The sequence below is a fragment of the Corvus brachyrhynchos genome, unplaced genomic scaffold (assembly GCF_000691975.1).
Source record: "Corvus brachyrhynchos isolate BGI_N302 unplaced genomic scaffold, ASM69197v1 scaffold5, whole genome shotgun sequence".
Taxonomy (NCBI): Eukaryota; Metazoa; Chordata; class Aves; order Passeriformes; family Corvidae; genus Corvus; species Corvus brachyrhynchos.
This window is the reverse complement of record NW_008238321.1, coordinates 11,772,405-11,780,664: the sequence shown is the minus strand read 5'-3', so window position 1 is coordinate 11,780,664 and position 8,260 is coordinate 11,772,405.

Here is an 8,260-nt window from a genome sequence, read left to right as displayed (position 1 = left end):
TGGGTGACCTATACACACACACACACACTGACTGGAGCCAGAAATTTTAACATCTGTTAGAACCACCAGCTACAATTCTTCCCCTTTCTTTATGTTTCTGGCCTTCCAAGTTGTCCATTTAACCTTTTAAAATTTTTTAATGTAGTAGCATGTGTAAACTTTGAAAACACAATTATAGGATATGGAATAAAAAGTTAGTATGACTTAGCAGTTAAAAGATCAAGCTCTTCAAGGCTGTATTTAAAGGCTGTCATAGCACAGCAATGCACTGTGGCTGACTGACTACATCCTAAACCATGTACAGTGACTGCAGCGGGGGTGGAGAGAAGCATCAGCACGTTGGTGGCACAGGTTTCGGTTCAGTCCTTGGGCCACAGTCGCACGGTGTAGCCGTATGCTGTGGTCGCCAACATCCCTCCCCCTGTGCTGCTGTGGAGCAGCAACACCACAGCACAGGAACTCAGACAACAGCCTGCACTGCTCGTTAGCAATCCCTCAGCAACCCACAGGGAAATGTAAGTAAGTAAACAGTGTGGACCCTCGGGATTATGGAGGCCTTTGTTTCGCTCACCTGCCTCTTTTCGCACCTGTGTCTAAGCCCCTTTGCTCTGACACTGGCTGTGAGGATCAGTGCAGACCCTCCACACCCTCAGCAGCTTGCCCAGAGGTGAGAGCAGGCAGCTTTCTCACCAAAGGTAACTTTCTTTTCTCCCATGTGGGGAATCAGTGAAGAATCAGTGGTATTTTTTCCCTCTTCAACAGGCAGAAATTGAAAGGATCAGTGCTACATGTGGAAACTTTCACTGTGCATTTCAGTTCTACACTACAATACCAAAGCACTTTGTGCACAAGGGTTACAGCATAAAACAAACTTCAGTCAAAGCCAGCATGTTATGGGAACTGCTTATTTCAAGCCTTAACCTGCAATGAAACTTTCTCAGCAGAAGCATTCTGAGTGCAGCACAATGGCATATAATGGACTCTCAGGAGCCCAGAACACATCTCACCACATCCTCAACCAAGCACTGTGCTAGTACCAGTCTGTCACACTGATCTGCTCCGCACCACTGCTGCACAAATACATTTATGCAAAGTTACTCAAGAGGAAGTCTAAAAGCAGGAAAGTCCTGCTGCAATTAGTTGAAATGAATTATTAGTTTGTGAGGCTTCCTGCAGTTGAAGAACCTTTCAATGAATTACAGACAGGTTATGGTTTTGGGAGCAAATACACAAGAACTTTATCAATCTGCTCCAAACCAGGATAACAAACTATTTCTGATTAGCCTCAGTTTGAGCTTTGGAAACAAAACAGCTTAAGAAATGTGATCAAACTAGGTAAAATTTGATCCTAAGAACATGCCTGCATAGAGTAGAAGCTAGTTAAGTAGACACCTGAAAAGGCACCATGCTGAGTTTTGGCTGCCACTTGGCAGAAGGCTACATGGCAGTCTATGGGAATACCAAGCCAGGCAACAGGTATGTTGGAAGCCTGAATACCTTCTCAAATGAAAAGTGGACTTCTCTGAGAAAGGCCATACTGGAAAGGATTTACTACTTTGGCAGGGAAGAGAAGGCCAGGTACAAAAATACCCCAAAAAAATCAGAAACAACTTCACCACATTTACAGTCCATAATGCCAGGCCAGGTCTCAGGGCCAAGAATCAGAGCTATCACCAAATCTCTTCCTACAGCAACCCCGCCAGTCACCAGGATGCAGGCAAAAGTCTCTTAGCAAACAACTGAGCCTTAACCTGGTGTGCTGTCACTCCAAGTCCAGAGCTTGCTCATCAAGAGAGGTTTTTCCACTCAAGACCGGGCAGAAGAAACCCACTTTCTGCACTCTTGAAGAGCACCTGACTCTGTGTGCACTCACACAACACCGCATTTCATGTTCAAAGTCCAACAAGTAGTCTTAAGAAAAAGTGGAACAGATGTTTCAGATCTGTAGCTCACTGTGTGCAGCTAATTGTGTAAGGCCAGCTTAAGGAAAAACGAATAATAGTGTGAAAAATGATGGGCAGAGAAAGAGTAAAGCACCTTACAACTTTTTCTTATGGAAGACACATTCCTTAAGCAGCTTTTTCAGCAGACACACGCATCATCCTTGAATCCCTCCCTTCTCTTTACATTCTCTAGCCACACAATACCTTACTGATTACTTCTCATTGTTTTTCCATTTGGCCCCATTAAAAAGTTTTCAATTGTTTCCTATTATGTGCTTCATCTTACTTTATTAGGTGGGTGGAATGATTTGTTAGGATTACTGTCTTTTCAAAGAACAAACCCAAGTCCGGTTAGCTAAACAGAATATAATTTTAGAAGGGTGCCTTCAGGTGCTTTTGTAATGTAAATAAATTAATGAACTAATTAATTCAGCAGCAGTTCTTGTTTTGAGAAGTCTATTTAAGCTATGAGCAAGACAATGGGCAGAGGGGAAATCAAGACAGCCAAACAACGGGGCTGTTCAAGATTATGCCATCAGTTTTCAGTAAAGCTGAAACCACAACCCAAACCAGATTCCATCCAATTCCCTACGTCGTAGTCACTCATTTATTCTCATTTATTTCACTGCGCATAACTCAATCGCCTTCAAAAAACAAAGGTTCATTCCCTGAGGAATTAATCTCCATCCATTTAAAAACTACCAATATTCCCCTCCTCCCTCAAGATCCTTGTCAAAGGCCATACAAGGTCCAGCATGTACAAAAAAGCAAATTATCTTCTAACAAGAGTTTGTGTGTTTTTTCCCCTTTCATTTGCAAAGGGTGGTAAAAGAATAATCCTTCACTATTTTTCCAGGGTACACTGTAACTTTTGCACAGCATGACAGACCTTTAACACCTCGGTATGTATTACGAATAATTAAAGCAGCTCATGCCAAGGGAAGAGCTACTCTGTGCTGACACAACCAGTTCACATCTCTACAGCAAAACTGCAGGTTATGGGACCAAAAGAAACCACGGCCCCTGGGTATTTGACAGAGATGCATTCCACTGAAAGCATCTGAAAGTAGTTGTGCTACAAATATTTACCTTACCCTGGCTCAATCCATTCTGCAAATTAACCTATGGAAAATTGCAAGTCTCTGTAGCCAAACCAGAATAACTTTGAAAAACCACCTCGGTCTACAATCTACTTGGCAATGGAAAGAAAAACATTTACTTTTAAACTGAGCTAAGTGTGCACAGATTTTCTTTTACACTGAGTTCAGCTATCAGACTTCACCTTGAAGTGTCTGAGGTGCCTTCACCAATTACATTCAGCTGAATGTAATTCAGGTAGATTATCAAGTGACTCCTGTAATAATAAGATATGCTTTAAACTAATTGTAGTAAGTAAATAACTTCATATTTCTTACTGCTCTCAACAATGAAGAAAAGACAGCAGTCACACAAAAAAAGGAAGCCCTTCTAGCAGTTCTGGCTAACAGTGTCCCTCTCCAGCAGAAAGCAGTTGTGAGAACAGTGACCCACACAGCCCCTAACACTGAAGGGACAAGTCTAAAGACAAGAGCCAGACCACCTCATAAGATCCCTGTTGGCAGCAGATGCTCATAAGGAGTTTACAGAAGGGCCACTGGCCATCTCAGTGAGTGTAACACAGTTTACAGGCTGCCAGCCAAAAGAATCACTCATTGCATGCAGTTGTGTAGGAACTTCAGTACCAGCTGACCACATAAATACTGGAATCATATCTAAGTTATGTAAAACAAATTGTTCTAAGTGAAAGCACTGACATATGAAAGTGCTTTAAGAGCATATGCTTGGATTTTTAAACTGACTGCAGTTTCTAAAGCAGAAAATACACACAGCCACCTGCTGAAGCCCTAATTCTCTCTCCTGATTTGAGTCCCAACTTCCCTATTGCAGTGAACAGCATCACCATTTCCCACTGTACAAAGGATGCTGCAGTATTTTGATGCTAACTGTATCAGCAGCTTCAAAGGAGCTCCTTTTGAGTACTTGAACTTGGTCAGCAGTTGTATCAGACTCTCAGCTCTCCTTTAGAAATCTGGTGGCATTCAACCAACACACACTTTTCTTTTCATAAGTTTTCACATATTTTTGAGTTCTCTTGACATTTTGTGCCTCACAAGAAACCAGGTAGGTATCTATCCTGTACTTCATGAGACATAATCACTAACTCCAAGCACAGGTAACTGCTGGAAGCTGGAATACATCAGATCTTTGGCACTCCAGGCCACCCATTTTTATGGTGATCCAGAATACTTGAGGCTTTCTGTACAGACTCATTGGCAATGAAAATATTGAACAGTCAGCATATGACCAAAACCAAGAGTGAGGACACTTGTGTTTGTGAATCTATTACTGAGCTACACATGCCTCCCATAATCATAGGCACTAAGATGATTTTCTCCCTCCCTTTCCATTTTAAAACAAAAGGATAAGACTGACTGCATTACAAGTTTCAAAGTTGCAGGAGGAAAAGCATTACACACACAAAAAAAACCTCAAAGTAAGAACTAAAAACTGTCACTTTATGCTACTACATGGATGCAAAAATAAGACTGGTATATTTCAGGAGCACATAATCCTTTTGGTTGAAAAAAACCCACTTATGTTCACTAAACAGGAAAAGTGAGACAACAAACAACTACGACTGTCATACTGTCTCTGGCAGTCTGACTTTGTGGGAATAACAAACTGTGACAGGAGGTCAGGAACAGCATTCTCACATTTTGCAAAGTAAGTTTTGTCTTTCACAAGACAGATGCTGTAGACAGAACAGCATTTATAACCATTCTTTCTGAGACACCAGAATATTATACTAGCTTATTCTCTTTACTGGAATCCTGTCTCACCACCTATGCTTTTGTTGGTTCCTCTACAGTATTCCTAGTTCTGTGAAAGAGTTCTTTAATACTTACATCTAAGTAGTCCCCTAACTGGCATTCTTCTAGCAGCAAAACACTGCAATTAAATAACCTTTAACTAAAATCCAGATTTTCTGCTTCCTTTAAGATGCAGATCATTGGACCAGAGAGCTGCCCCCCAAGACACATGGACAAACTGGAGACCTAAATGGGTCAGTTCTCAGATTATCTTTTAGGCAAGAGGCTTTGATTCCCTACTTGCTCTGTTATGGTCAGCACGGAGATCAGAACGTAAAAACACCATCACACTATCACACCAAAGCCACACGTGACAAGGAGAACCTCCTCATCTCACCACAAAGACCACTGGCACTTGTGCAGAGGAAATCAGAGCTCCCCTTAGCTTTGCCAACACCCACCTCCCTGGGGCTCTCCAATTTGCTCACCCCCAGTCCGTCGCCAAGAGCCTTCCCCAGGGAAGGGGGAAGCCAAGGTGACAGTGAGCAATGGGAGCAGTCTGCAAGTCTTGGCTTTCCTCATCACTCCCTGGGAAGGTTTCAACCCAGATCTGCAATTACCTGACTCAAGTGAGAGGCAAAAGAAAGGAGGGGAGGGGAGGAGAAAAGAGAGATCACTGACTGTTTCAAAAGCCACACTCGAGACGACTTACTGTACAGAAGACACTGAGAAAATCTGCACAGACAGTTTACTTGTGTCACATGTTTACAGGGGGTAAATTGCAGTTGGCACTTTACCAGAAGGCAACATTTGCCTTGAACATTTGCCATGAAATTACCATTGTTTCAAGTCAAGTTACTATGTTATTACTGCTGGGTAACTTAAGAGTCAAGTACACAATTAATCCGTGTCACCAATGAAGATAGTCTGCAAAACATTACAGCCATTAATCTAGTATTTTTAAAAAGGAGGAAGGGGTAAGAGACAAAAGAACTTACTAGACTTCCAGTAACCAGAAGACAAAGCCTATTAGTCAGAGGCAAATAGGGGAAAGGAAGCCAGCAAGATAAGATGCAGACCCCTAGGGAGATGCAGCCAAAGAGAAGGAGCCCAGCCAGGGAATTCTGATGAAGCTGTTAGGGGGGGTTCCCCCTTCCTGTGACTACCAAGTCCCTCGACTGTTTACAGATTGTTCTTTCAGTCTTCCAAGAATTCTGGCTACCAATATGGAGCTCCTTCTGTATTTTTAAGTATGAGGATGAAAGAAAGGACTGTTTTTCTAACATCCCATGCTTCTATTTTTATAACCTCTTCTTACTCAGAGCAGAGTTTTCCTGTTACATTCACATACAGACCCATGTGCCTAATGGAACAATAACATTGTTTCTGCAATTTGCAAGTTCTTACAAACTGCCAAAACCCCATCATGATGGATTTTATAGTGCTCCAAGGCTCTAAATTAAATTTACCAACGTTTCCCTGGTACCAATAAAGAAAATCAAGTGCTTCAGTGTAGGACAGATCTGAGCAGTGCTGGGGCACTCTCACTCCCTCCGACCTGCAGCCGTGCATCTCTATATCCAAACCCTCTGTGCATTTCTTTCTGCCATGAGGAAATGCAAGTGTAGAAGAGTTGTGTCTGTCCCTTCTTCTTCCATCCCCTTCCCATCTGCTTTATACCCCACTGCCCCATACACACCACACAGGACTTCTTCCTGTTCCTTAAGCCGAACTAAAGCAAGCAGCAGAACCAAGCCTCTTCCTTATCCACTCCCAAATTTGTCAGAACACATCCTAGAAGTCTGTCAAATTGTCTGGCAGCCCTTCTTGTTCAGTATATATTTCTTCAATTAATTTCAATGAGGGTCTTCCAAAAGAGCTGTTCTTAGTTTTCTCTCAAAGCCACTCCTTCATCTGATCATCTTTATTCAATACAATTCATGCTAAATGGAAGCAAGATGTAATTATTAATGAATTTCCAAGATCAACAAATTATAAGAACTACTGACAGAAATCAGTGAGAATTTTCTATGAACACAACAACACTCAACTTTAAAATAAAGCAAGAATCTGGGCAGAAAAGGCACCTTACACAGCCTTGAAGATCCTGATTACAGCTCATATTGCAGGCTGTCAGTCTCATAAAGAAAGCAGCCAAGTAGTACCAAAGCTGTAAGTTCCCCTGTTATTAGTTTTGTTACTTTTTTTTTTTTAAGAATTACAGTCATTCATGCCTACATACAACTTGCTATTGGGAACATTAGGAAATAATCAGAGTTTTAGAAATCATTACAAAAGCCGGTATTTGCAGTAAGTTTGTAAAGCCAGTTGCACTTTGCAAATCTGAGCTAATTCAACACAGATCACAAGCTCCCCTTTTTCTGCTGATGCGCAGAAAACCTTTGCTTTAGACTGTGAGCTGCCTTTCATGTAAATGTGAATGTTTTCCACAGACCACCATGACACACCTGCGTGGGAAGACTTTGAGGACAGACTACAGAACCAACAAGAACACGAGGTCAGATCTCTTTACTTTCACATGCAATCTTAACTAAGGGACTGTGTTTCCTCTTCTGAGGATTATCTTTCACCAGGGAAACGCGCAGCAGTGTTCAGATGCACACGAGTACTCAGACACTCTCTCTTCCCATTGCTGTAGCCCAAATAAAACACTAATACTGTAGCTACACATTAACTGTTTAACAAAGAGTTTTTTAAACACATCAGAATTTGTTCAGATGATGTTTTTTGGTGAACTGTTCTCTCAAAAAAAGACAGACCATGCCAATGAGGCCTGTAATTTTCAAAAGGGTAGGGCAGTTCTGTGCTTTTTGTTTGTACAGCAATACCCCCTTTTCTTTCCAGAGCACTTAACTCATTACCCCTTTAAATTACGTGTCAGACACTGCCATTCAAAAAAATATACCATCTGTGGATCAATGCTGTATTCTGACACTTAGCATCAGCCTGTTCAGTTATCAATGTAACATTTTGAAGGGCAGCATATCAGCAGTGTTAACTATTTAAAAGATAATCAATGATTCTTTCCAACAACCAGAGCACTGATAGGATAGGCATATTCTTCCAACCAATATTTGCTCGAAACACTGATTATGCAAATTATAATTCAAGTAGTTATGAGTAGCTTATTAGTACCACCACAGCCCCAGAGAGTGATTAACGCAGATTGCAGCTTGCACAGGAAGGGTAAACACGTTCAAGGGAGGGAGGAAGAGCCGAAGCAGGAAAAAAAAGCGGCTGTGCGAAGGGGGTATGCTCAGATAGAGAGAACTACCTTGAAAATAAATCGCTTTACAGTTTATTTCTCTGTCTTTTTCCTGAAAACACTACGAACATTCACGGGCCAACGGGACACGTGAGAAGGCTGGGCACGAAGCGCACCCGAACAAAGCAGCCGCTCTCCCCGGCCCTGGGGGGCTGCGGGGCCGCCGGTAGCGACCATCGTCA